This window comes from Malurus melanocephalus, unplaced genomic scaffold (assembly GCF_030028575.1).
Source record: "Malurus melanocephalus ecotype Western Australia unplaced genomic scaffold, MMel_1.1 scaffold_634, whole genome shotgun sequence".
NCBI lineage: Eukaryota > Metazoa > Chordata > Aves > Passeriformes > Maluridae > Malurus > Malurus melanocephalus.
In genome coordinates, this window is record NW_026623866.1 from 17,554 (window position 1) to 30,530 (window position 12,977).

Here is a 12,977-nt window from a genome sequence, read left to right on the forward strand (position 1 = left end):
CAGTGAGCGCCCCCGCCCCGCGCCAAGGGCGGGCGGACTGCGGCGGGCGCGCCCCCTCCCCACGCGCTCCGCAGGCGGCCGGGAGCAGACCCCGGCCGGGGGCACCGCGGCTATTTMTCTTAATTCCCCGCGCGAAGGGAGCTGGGCCAGCCGCGGCCGGATAAGCTTCCTGCGTGCGGCGGGAGGGGAGGGAAGAGGGAGCCGCCGCCGCCGCCCTCCCCYGGGCGCACGTCAGCGGGGCTAACACCGGGCCACCCGGCCCCTGCGTGCCGAGGGCCGCAGGCAACAGCCACCCCGCTAGCTGCGGCCGCTCCGTGCGCGGGCAGGAAGAGGCGGCAGCTCCCGGCCGCCGCCGCCCGTCCCAACAGCAGTCCGAGCCCGGCGCCCCGCGTAGGGAACCCRGCCCGCTGTGCTGCCGCCCGCGAGCGGGGGAAGTGGGGCCTCAAGCCCTTCTGCGGATCAGCCTCAAAGTTGGGCCCGGTGCTCCCKAGCGCTGTCAGGCTGCCCGACCTTGGGGACGCGTGTGGAAGTCCCCGAGGAAATGAGCCATCTGGTGCAGAGGTAAAGCGGTAACACGCGAAATGTCTTGAAACTGTTAAGAGTGAGAACCGGCATTCGCACACACGCGTGGTTTATGGTGATGGGACTTGGACGCAGAAGACAAACAGAAATTATCGGTCTCCCAACTACAAAAGAAAACAAACCAGCCTCTGCGCTGTCTCTGCTAGGATAGCATCTGAGAGTGCTGCTGCAGTGCCTTCATAAGCAAGTTTGTTTTCTCCTTTTACTTAAGTGAGTCTGTCTCTGTCTGAACAATTGCCAAATCTGCTTAATATGCAGATTTATATAGGGCAGTCACTGATCCAGCCAGAGAGRGAAGGGCTGCACTGGCCTCTCCTGCGTGACTGGGAGCGCAAGCTGTGTTAAGAACATTCAGAGAGACAGATGAGTGTACCATAAGCCAAGAGTAGCATTAAACTGATCTGAAAATTAAGAGTACTGTATAAGTACCATATATTCCTGTGCCATGTCTGGACTATGAAATCATTTTATTCAATCATACAAAAAGCAGTGACAGCAGCCACCTGCATATCCCCCCTGCTCCCCATCTCCAGGTCAAATGCAGCCAACCCAGTGCTGCAAAGACTACACCGAAGTGATGCAGTGGGCAAAAATTCCCTCAGCCTATGCAGAAAGTAGATAGCAAAAGTAGGACAACATAACAGTAGCATTACAACAAAGCAATACCTCTCGAAGGTGATTATGAAACAACAGCATTCTGCGTCTTACACCATGCCAGCATTTAAACCTGGAAACCTGCTGACACAGCTGTATAATTCAGAGAACCAACGAATGATCTATCCAACAGGTATCAGTCGATCAGCCTCCTGCCAAGAAAAAATTGCTCCAACAGCCTTATTTGGTGGCCCACCAGTTTCTTTTACAGAACAGTTGCAGCCAAGGAGGAAAGCAGTTTTGACAACCTATGGTCCTTACCAGGGGAATTGGMTGATGTCATGAAATTCAAGTGGGAGATTATATATACAGAGGTGGGCAATGTTGCTGATACACAACCTGAACTGCACGTCCACCATCCAAAATGACTTTAGATGTCCTTTGTGTAGGAAAGGTGAGCTGTTAAGTTTGTGCTGTGGTTGCGCTAGGCGATGTCATCAGGAAATATGCAATCCATTCCCAGTGTTAAAATGTACAGAGCAACAGAGCTTTGTTCCACAKCACAGAACTGAGAGTGGATGATTAGGACCAAATTTTAGCATTCTGTAGTGAATAAGCAGCTAGAGGGAGCAAATCTAACTTTTATGCAGAGGAAAGTGGTCAAGCCATGACAAAAAGTACAGCAACAGGAGAGGTTACCTAAAGCTATGTATTAAACTGAGAGCTATTCTGCAGTTGAAAACTGTTTTAACTGGATTCAAGAAATGTTCTGTGCTCTACCCAATGTACCCCAAGATATTTAAGAAGCTGTCATTGCAGTGGTCTCATAAAAATATACAAGGAACGTAAAAGGAGGGAGACGGAAGTGGACGTTTCTCATCTTCAAGTGTTACAAGGGAAAGTGAGGTCTGGAAATCAGAAAGGGAACAGAGGAGCAAGTGTGTAAGGAAAAGCTAACCATGTGTTCTGCATAGCAAGTGCTACRGAAACAGATTGCTAACTGAGAAACTTGTGTTAAGTGAGAAGTGGGATATAAATTGAGTGACAGACTTGATTAAACCAAGTACTGAGTGGGAGACTAAATTATGGGAGTAGAGTTTTTAAAAGGAATGTAGACAAAATGAAGCAGGAGGAGGGGAGGCAATATGGATAAGAGAGTATTGTGTCAACAGAAAGAAATATTGATGTTCTGGCTGACATTCCAGTCTACTTGTACTGAGAGCAAAACTGCAAACAGAGGTGAATCTGCATGGTGCCTGGTCAGAATAATGTTGTAGGGACCAGAAAATATCTGAACAGTAAGAAATGGTTTTGAGAGCCTGTGCAYTACTAATGGGAGAGTCAGCAAAGGAACAGTAAGTGAGATCCTGACCCRAGTTACATGGGATTAAAATCTGAAAGTAATGCTTTGCTTTTAGTATTAGCCAGCTGCAGATTTCACATTATCAGAGTAGCAGTTTTGGTCACTATCTTTTGAAGTAGCACAGTTTGGCTTATACAGTACCCTAAACTGTCAGGGATCTGTGAGGTATTAATCTGATTTTGATAACTGGAGCTGAGTAAGAGGCACTAAAGAAAGTAAGTAAAATGCAAAGGATTTAATGCAAAGCCCATGGGCGTAAATGGACATTTCCTCTGATGTTAATGGACTTCAGATCAGGCCCCATCTGTCCATGGAGACTAAGGTCAGCTTTGGTATGTTGAAGAATGTCTGTGGGAAGGCAATAACACAAAAGCGTTGGTCTTTAGGGAAGCAGAGTGAAGGACTAAAAAATTAGTTCACAGAAACAACAGGAATTCAAACCACTGTGGAAAATGGGAAGGATGCTGGAGAAGATGCATGATARCATCTTTCCAGCACATTTGAACAAGCTCAAGGGCAGCGTATATCACTGAGTGGAGCAGTGCTGGCTAGTGCCAGATATGAAGAGAGGGTGTGAGCAAAAAGAAAGGACTTRAGAATGGTAAGAATGGTGGAGTTAGAACTTAGTCTAGGAGGTTGAAAGCAAGAAGCAAAAAAAGAAACATTCAGTAAAGAAAATGAGTAGGCATATTTTTAAAATAGACGTTTTCTGGGTTTCTGCTATTAACTTGGGGTCCCACAAAGAATCAACTATTTTTCTTCTCTGTGCCTCTGCTSTCCAGCCTGCCTCTTTAAAGTGAGTAACTCCACATAGGTCTTATCTCCCACATGGATATTACAGGGTATAAAATTCAACCTGCCCTGCTATTGTGTGGGGCTTCCTGACAYCAGTTCAGTACAGTAACAAATGAAAATGCAAAACAAAGCAACGAAACATCTAAAATTGTGTGAAATATTCAATCATCTTAAAATGAGGAAATTTTTGGCAGGTAAAGAAAAGATGTGAAATTCTTAACTATTATTATGCTTCTGAATCTACAAAGAAATGTGCAAAGAGTTACCTAAATCAAGCATCATTTTGTCTTGACTGTTCGTGGACTCCCATTCATATACACAGAAGAAAACCCCCTTATTTTCATAGGTTTCATCCATGTTTGCTATACAAAATCTCAAAGCTTTTGTTTTTACTTACACCATTGTTGAGTATCTACCAAGAAAATCAATTTCTTTCAATGTGCCTGGTTRTTCTCTTCCTTCTCCCAAACTGACATTCATTTGTTACTTCTGAGGATTTGTAAGTGAGGCTGATAAAAATAAAAAGAAGCATGCATAGAAAGAAGATTGGAAAGAGAGGAACTTCTTAGTGAATGAATATAAAATTTATATTCGAAATAAACGATAGAGTTCTGGAGAGAAGCAAATATTAAATTACCCTATTAGTAGGGACTATTCAGCCATCCATCTAGTTTAGTGTCTTGTCTTCAGTAGTGACCTATTCCAGATGATAAATGTAAGGGAGGGGGAAGAGAAGGCTATGAAAGGAAGACAGAGAAGAAAAAATGAAAGTAATCAAAGCAGGCCAATAAAGAGGTCCATGTAACTATGACCCACATACATATTGTGTACTTGATTTGAGAGTGGCTTTCCTCTTGACCCCAAGCTGATGATCAAAATATGCCCTGAAGCATCAGGATTGGTAGCCCCTGTAATTTTGATCCTAGCTTGTGTCAGTGCATATGCTATTCTGTTTCATGTCAGTGCCTAATCCTTTTTGATAGTTACTAAGCTATTTAAGTCAATAATATCCCATGGCTCTGTGTGTCGCATGTCAATTATATGGCTCATAAAACATATAACCTGATCCCATTGCAAATTTGTTCTATTTTAATGTCTCTGAGTGCTTTCTACTGTTACGAGACAGGGTCGGTAGGTAGTGTGTCCAAGTGGCCAGCCCTGTTCTGTATATCTSTGCTCTTTAGTGCTGCGGGTCAGTGCCCCAGGGAGCTCAGACAAAGGAGGGGGCAGCTGTGGTTTGGCAGGGTCTCAGTGCCTGGGTGCCTCCGGGCAGGCTCTGTGTACCTGCTGGCAGCCTCCCTGCTTCCCCAGCGCCCCTAGTGAACCATGGGGACACATGCTTTCACTGGGATTTTTCCAATTCACCTAGACATGAGGTACTTTCCTCCCAAATTGAAGTGCTTGCAGCTTTGGATTTCAGAAGCATGGGCTAGGTCTCCAACTAGGAAAGGGAAGCATTTGGGACACATTCAGCCTATTTAATTGGCAAAAGCTTGTTCCCCACTATTTTTTCTCTAGACCCCTATTCTACCTTAAAGAGGGATCAATATCACATTTATTGATGGATTTCACAGGGTGTTCTGAATTCCCGCACAACTACATATGACATAGGCAAAGCCTAGTGGAAGATAATGCATGGATARTCTTGACAAGCTGATTTACTTCACCCACAGAGCCATATAGAAGGGGCTACAGCAGCCTGATTCTATGTTTCTCAYCTCATGAAAAACCAAGTCCCTCCAATATTAGCCTGAGCTCTAGGTTCAAAACTGAGCGAGGTCCAGAAGAGTTGCCTTTCCAGATTCCTCTCAGAAAYTGCTAGAGAGACATTGCTAAACAATTTTTGAATGTTGCAATGTCTGCTGCTTTCTTAACAGATAAGTTTTACAACATATTTATGTTCTTATCACATCTAAATTATCATTTGAAATTTATCCATAAGACCCTGTAGAAAACAGTGAGGATTATGAAAGTCAGATATAATGCGAGCAATAAGCATTTCCTCTAGTTCTCTATCTGTAAGAATAGATAGAATGCTCTAAAACCCCCGACGTTTTCATTTCTCTCTTCTTGAAACTGGCCAATGTCAATTGTTAATTGGATGAAGAGCAGTGTTTCCCACCACTTAYATGGCAACAAGATAATATTCCACAAGTCTCTTGAATAACTATACAGTAACAGTAACTGGTACCTTAAAATCACCCTCAGATGAGCTTAGTCTCAAAATGTTTCATTTCTGTTGCCTCCATTGGTGGATGGATGACAGAAAAGCAGATTTTCCTGCTTCATCAGAGGAAGCAAACAGATCCAYATGATCAGTGCCCAGTGTAGTTTGACAGTGACTCTGGGCAGCTCTGCTGTCACTGAAGGGTTACTGTGTGGGTATACGATAGTGGGGAAACATCTTGAACATTCATTTGAATATGGCCATCGCAGTGGAATGTTCAGGGGCTATTTTAAGATTCACACTGTTTGTTTAAACAAGATGGCATGACTCAATGACTGTTACGTAAAGGATGAACACAGATTTCTCCCTATATCCCAGATATTTTCACCAACTTAAAATATTGTGTGGATTTACACATATACCGTGCTGAATGGTATTGATTACTGAATAAAAACTGAAAACTAATGCCATATCCTGGAATGGAGTCTCCCTCTTTTAAGGATAAGGTCCCTGTCAAATGGAAGGCAAATATTGCAAAGAAGATGATGAACACACAGTCCACATGAGCTGAATATTGTCTTCCAGAGTGTTGAAAAGAATATGAAAAGTAAGTCCCTCATTGCTGTGGGTCACCCATAACCAAAAGGAATAAGAAAGGAACAGTTTGGTTTCTGGTGATCAGTCAATGTGATCTATTGCTACAGCTGAAAGAAAAGACTTCCATTTAGTCCCAGATGCAACAAATTTTGCTTCTTTGCTTTTAAATATGGAGCACAGATCACTGGTAAAACCTCTTGTTTAACTCTCACCATCAAAGTCATCACAATATTTGTCTAAAAGTATCTATTAGTAGCTATATTTGATTTCAATTCAAATTAAGATAAACTAATGTATCTCACACTATCCATCTTGCAATTCCTTCCTCTTCTCAACTCAAATGAATATATGGCACAATCCTTTCCACTGAGTTTTCTGTTAGATCTTGATTTAAATGGCTGGGGATTATTGTCCCAGAATAGAAGTGCTAGGCACCAAAGATACACTGAAGTGTATACAGACTCTTGAGTTTACAAAGAGACCAAATCATTCCTTTGGAGAATTTGCTGTCATATAGTATCTTGATGGATCCACCTCAAACTGGACTCTGTTCAGAACAAGGCATCTGTCTGGTCTTGTTATGGTAAAATATTGTGCATGCCTGGTAGCATGTCACAGACTGATCAGTTTTAACTCTCAAATCATAGCACCCTATGGTCATCGAACTATGACCAGAGTTATTGAATGTAAACACAAAAAAGTAGAAAGTTATTAAAAAATACAGGGGGTTATTATTAATTTTGTTAAACTTGCAGTTTGAAAGTTTTTGGTTTTGACAAGGAATACCCTGTGCTCCTTGCCCATCTGGGAGTGCTGCATTATAATATGTAAAATGACAGAATCATCCAGCACTGGGATTCTCAAACCTTTTTATCCTGAGAGATTACTCCGAATCTGGGAGACATTACAAGCAACATTTAATCATCAAAACTCCTGGTCCATTATAAGCCAAGAAGTAGTGTACTTCCACAGCACAAACGTCAGTGCCATAATTGGCATCAACTGGCCCCTCCTGGCAGTCTCAGGAAGTCAACATTTACAGAGTCTGCGCTTTCCTGTCATCACCAGGCAGAAGTCCTTTCAAATTTAGGACTAAGGCAGGAAGGGTGTATTTTCACTAACAATGTCCACAGTACAAGTACAAAGGAGTAAATGCAGAAGCAATGTCTCCAGAGTATTTCACCATCACTTTCACCAGCACAAAACTCTCAAATAACACCTGTTATCAGAAAAACTAGTTTTCATTTTTTTTAAATCTCTGAATCCTCTTGGTCCACTGCTTCACCTTCCCAGTTTAAACAGTAACTGTTTAAAGATGACCTTGACGTTTTTAAAAGAGCCTGTAAAACCTCTTCACTGTAAAACAGCCAGATTAACATTTATGCATAGTTTAAAAAAAAAATAAACATTTTAACCAAAAYTGCCTCAATGTTTACACGAGGGGAGAGATGGCTCACAGGACTCTTCAAAGAACATTGGCAGTAATTTCCCACCCTGAGTAAAATAAATTAATTAACACACACATCCTGTTTCACATCAAAAGAAAATCTGGCTCCAAGGAACAATCCAAAGGAGAGGGCCTGTGAATGTTTACAAATACAGCCTGAGCCAACAAGAGCAGCAAAAGGGTATTTGGGAACCACAGCAAAACCTCTACCCAGCAGCTGGATTCTCTGGTTCCTCCAGGTTTCAGTTCTGCCTATGTGTAATGAACAGAGAACACACAGTGAGAAGACAGGCCTGATTTCCCAGCCACAGCAATAGTAAAATAATGATTTACACTCCCTCTTATAGCCACAAAACCTGTGGGAATAAGTGAGGTAAATCATGTTTTACAATGAGAGAAATAAGGCAGAGAGTGAGACAGTGACTCTCCCATGACCTCATGAGAGTGCAGCTGTCATGGAAAGGCAGAATTCAGATTGCTCCTSCAACATGAACAGATACAGACACTTTCTTGTTGATCTTGATTTTGGGTGAAGGTAATGCAGTGGTGCCACTCTGAATTAAATCTGCAGCTCTCATTAGATTTCTCCCCAAAATTATGCCTCAACATGGGTGCCATTCACAATTAAAAACTCACTAAACCTTTTCTCTGTTCCCGTGTCTCTTTTCTGTGGACTGGCTGTGACTGCTGCGGCTTTCTATGCCTCCTTCTGAGTGTACTTTGTTCCTAGTATCTTGTTAATAAAAATAAAATGCAAAATAAAAAAAGATGGTTCTTGACAGGTTAAAAAAATTATACTCAACATCTGTCAGTTTGGGTTGGGATCCCCATTAAGAATCCACCACTGTGAGTCTGCAGTGACACAGACTTYCTGCCTTTGAAGGGCAGTAGGCAAACACACCTGACTGTGTGGAAACACAAATATTTGCACATTCAGAAGCCCTCAAGTATCTAATTTCTATACTGCAGAGGAAGGTTTTATTTTTGTGTTTAATGACCTTATGTTACATTTGAGGAGTACCAGTGAAAAAAAATACATCCCAGCAAGAGAATAAGATGCTAGCTTGCGGCTGTTTGTTTCTTGAATACTTGCAAATCACGAAGTGCGTGTGAGCGCATGAAGCAGAACCGTGTTTCTGGTCACCAAGATGTGGATGAGGTGACTCATGCTGAGGTGTGCATGTGCACATGTGACTGGATGGTGCATGGGCCAGGTGAATTATGTGCGTGTACTGAAGTGCCACAAATGGGAACAAAAGCAGAGAGATACCATAAACTGTGCAAGGAAAGGTGAAAGGTGTTTTTACACATATATTCCAAGACACCCAAAAAATTATGTGTAAAGGCCAAGGACTCAGAAACAATAGGGAGGAACTGACTTAAAGTGAGCTCCCTGCAGCAAACAAGGAGAGGCTAGTGGGTGTGTCTGAGAAAGAGCAACARAGCATTTTATGTTAACATGAGAAAATAAATGCTGTCAATACAATTAAYAGCCAAACTCCGTTTAGCTTTTGCTTCTGAGTGAGTTTGGAAGAGGATGTGCACTCTGYGATCCCGCGCAGCTATAACATTTGGCTGTCATTCTTACGGAAATCACACCTGCTGGCTATAACTAAAATCCACAGAATTAACATCTGTCTTAGCTTTGGCATMATTCTCTATTGCTAGACAGGCACAGGGGTAGGTGAAAGCACAATCTGGGCTGTCCCTGACTCCACTGGGTGGTCCCCAAGCCCAGGGCTGGGATGGCGTTGGCCCAGGAGCTGGGGTAATTCATTTGACAAATGAATGATGCCAGTCGAGGACTTGAAAGTCCTATTCCTAGCCCAAACTTCCCTTTGGCAAGAGAACAGGGGAGTTAAAAACTTAGCTCTATTGTATGTCACTAGAAATACCATTTCAGAGTGAAACTCAGAGTTTTACAGGCACACACAAGATGTTTGAAACTCCCATGTGATTCCATTTCTCTTGCTTTGAGAATAGTTTCAAAACACGTTCACATTTTTCTCTCAACAACTTAAATGCTTTTTAAATCTATATSTTGCTTATTTATCTAAATCTATACCTTCATCCTTTTCTCTCAAGGGTCTAATACTCTTTTTCTCTTGGGATGGTATGCATTTCTTGGTAACTGAAAGTTTCTTTATCATTTTCTAAAGCATAGTTACCAAGACTGATATCACAAAAGTGACTGCCTAGATCAGCAGTTCTTTTCTGTATGTGAAACATTGTGATGGACACAGTTTTGAGCTATGATTACCACCCAGCTGATTTAGAGATCAGGCCTTCTTATAGACACCATGCACACTTGTGCATTCAATTTATTTGTCTCTGTCCACCWAGCAGGCCAAACCTTACAGATATTATCTCAGTGCTAGAGATTATAACCTAGCCTCCTGTGTTTGCAATGCCTTTCTTGAGCTAAAATTTAGTTAGTTATAAAGTGTATAGCYAGAACAACAGCAGATGTTGTATTAAGTGAAAAGGATACATATTGTAAGTGGGTTTTGGTTGCCTCAAATCTACCTTCACAACACATTAGCATAAAGCTTTGCTCAAACACACAACACCTGGTTGCTCTGGCCTTAGGCTGGTACAAACACRGGCCCAGGAACAGCCACATTCACAATTCAAGTTTCCAGCTTAACTTCTCCAGATGCCAACACAGGCTCAGTCAACAGCATGCTGCATGTGCTGGGCTTCTGTGCCGCGCTGTCCATTTGTGTTGCTTCTGGGACTATTTTTGCTTCTGAAACTGTTTTAGAAACAGGAGCACAGGACAAGTGACATTCAGGACTCATTTGAGGCTTTCAGCACCACCTTGGAAGCAGGCATGCCCTATGGGAATGATGCTTGTGGGGTCCCATCCTCATCTAACTGCACCAGCACAACTGACAGGGAAGAGAAGCACTGCAGAGTAYTTACTCCATATGTATAGTATAGGGAAATTTGCTAACAGTAAATATTAAAAAAGCAACAAGGAAAAATATGCAAGCTACATACAGCTGAAACAAATGTGGGACATATGAGTGAAGGGTGAGGAAGAGAAAAAGTACCCATGACTATTGCAGCAATCCTGCTACTACTGACTCATAAGAAAAAAGAGGCCACTGTGGGAAAAATTACAATCCATTGCCAATGCAATTTAGCATTTCTAGAACATGCATAAGAATGGCGAGGTCTCARGACCTACAGACATGTCATCAGGAACCACAAAATGGTCCTGATGAAAAACAGTCCAAAATCAAATAGCTTCAAATTTCTTCCTTAACGGTCAAAAAAAGTAAGTAGCAAAGGAGGAGAGCGTCGGCTGAGCTGCGTGCTGCGCTGGAGGAGTTTTGATCACCAGGCAGGAACTTGAGATGCTCAGRCGCCCTGAAGAAAGCACCGTCGGGAGACACCTCGCGGCAGCGGCCGCGCTCACCCGGCAGAGCGGCTGCCGAGCCTGGCCCGAGCGCGGCCAACAGCGACAGCTAAAGGGTGTGACCTGCGCCTCTGGGCGGGCGGGGACACCAACACACATCTCACCCAGCTGTAAACACCCCACCTGGCCAGATCTCTAGACTGCCCGGGGATTAAAACCACATCCACAACAGTCATGTTAACCCTACGGTTTAATTAGCTAAGAAAACGCTTCCAGGTTAAGGAGTTATCAATTATCCACATGGCAAAACGACATCCCTTTCCATCAGCTTCAGCTGCGTGTCTGTCTGTCCAACTCTTGACACCACAACTTCTGCTCCTGTAAAACTCTTTCTGCTCTTTTGCCAGTGTTCTCTCGTTAAAATCTAACCTTACCATAAGATCTTGAAGCAGATGATCCTACCTTCTCATCATTAACAATTTCCTCTACTGAATAGCTATTGTGCYTTCTTGGTGGGCAAACAGAGCTCTTTGGAGATGGGCTTCTTATTTGCACAGGTCAGCAAGTATTTACATAGTGATGTATAACAATACAATGAGATAAAAAGAGAGTTGCAACAATAAGTCATGACTGGACAKCATTACAGAGGCAGAACTCCTAATCAAGGAAAAAAGTATTTAGAGAAGGGACTCAGAAGAAATTTCTCTCTCCCTTTTCTGTGTCATTTACCTCAATGGTGAAATCAGAAGCCGTTATTTAGATTCAGTTTACCAGGTTAAAAAGATCTTTGGCACTTAGGAAATTGTCTTTATCACTCAGCATTTTTTAACTTCTTAGAGGAGAAATGACAAATATCAATTAATATATTTGAGGAGAATACATGATTTATACAAGATAGCCAAGTACACATCTTTAAATTTAATTTCTAAGAGCCTATTTAAAACAGCCTTTTAATATTACATATAAAAAGGAGTGGGAAAAGCACAAGAACAAATGCGGAAGCATACCAAATGATGCCATCATAATTCACTYAAGTAATTTTTCCTGAAAATTACTGCAAATTAAACATCAGGCTGGGCTAGCTATGAGGTACTCCTTCCCTTCATAGTCATCTGAGACAGCACCTACTACAACACATTTCTAAGCATGAGCATGTACTGCAACAAACAAACTAACCTATACCAGTYATTAATTTCTTGTGCTTTTAATTAAATAATTATGCTATATATTGCATATACACTGTAACAGGAGACATTAAAAGCCCCACAGCCTACCTTTCAGCATCCGTAAGTTTAATGTGAATTAGGGTTTTCCAGGCTGAAGGTGCTACTTGCTTCTGTCACATGATAGGCAGGAAAACCTTTAGCAGCTTGCTGAGACAATCTTTACTGAAAGCCCAACCTCCACAAARGTTATCTTTGTAGGATCCCTTCAAACAGCCCTCTGCTACGAGGAGGTTATAAGGAAAAATCAACATGCCTATGTATTGAGAAAAAAATTACTTCAAAGATAGTTAAAGTACAAAGAGACAAAACTCTGAGACATGGAGGTTGCAGGAAAGGGAAGGATTTACTTAATTACCCAAGTAATGGCTCCACTGTGAATGAATACAGGAGTTGTAAAGAACCAGAGTAGATCCTTTGGGAAGGTAGTTCCAGCATAAGAGGAATTCTTGAAAGAACCACTACGTGTTTGCACTTGAGAAATGAAGTTGATCACAGTTACTGTAATTATACAAGTGCACACTGCCCCCAGAAGGCAGCATCCCACACTTTTCCACTCTCGTTGATTTTTTTCTTCTTCCTCTCACTTGACTGTGCTATTTATTGCAGTTAAATGTCAAGTGATGCTCAAGGAGAAAAAAWTCCAGCTTCATGTATGAAATTATGGACTCTGAGCTGATCATTGCTTTTCAAGTAAGAAGGGCACCGAGGATAGTTAAATACACGGAACACACTCTTACAGAGAAGATCAACTAAACTAGGCCTCTTCAAATTAGAAAGGTAACAAATTAAAGTGATGTGAGACTTGCATATGAAATAACAAGGTGATTCAGAAAAGAAGGGAG

The 12,977-nt window shown here is 42.2% G+C and overlaps 1 long non-coding RNA gene across 1 annotated transcript in view; it reads left to right on the top strand.

Moving 5' to 3' along the window:
- Positions 1-94: 94 nt before the first annotated feature.
- Positions 95-12,977, top strand: part of LOC130583847 (uncharacterized) — a 26,777-nt gene continuing 13,894 nt past the window's right edge. Inside the window, exon 1 of the long non-coding RNA XR_008966451.1 lies at positions 95-561. This is a non-coding gene — a long non-coding RNA (uncharacterized LOC130583847). The remainder of the gene's footprint in view (positions 562-12,977) is intronic.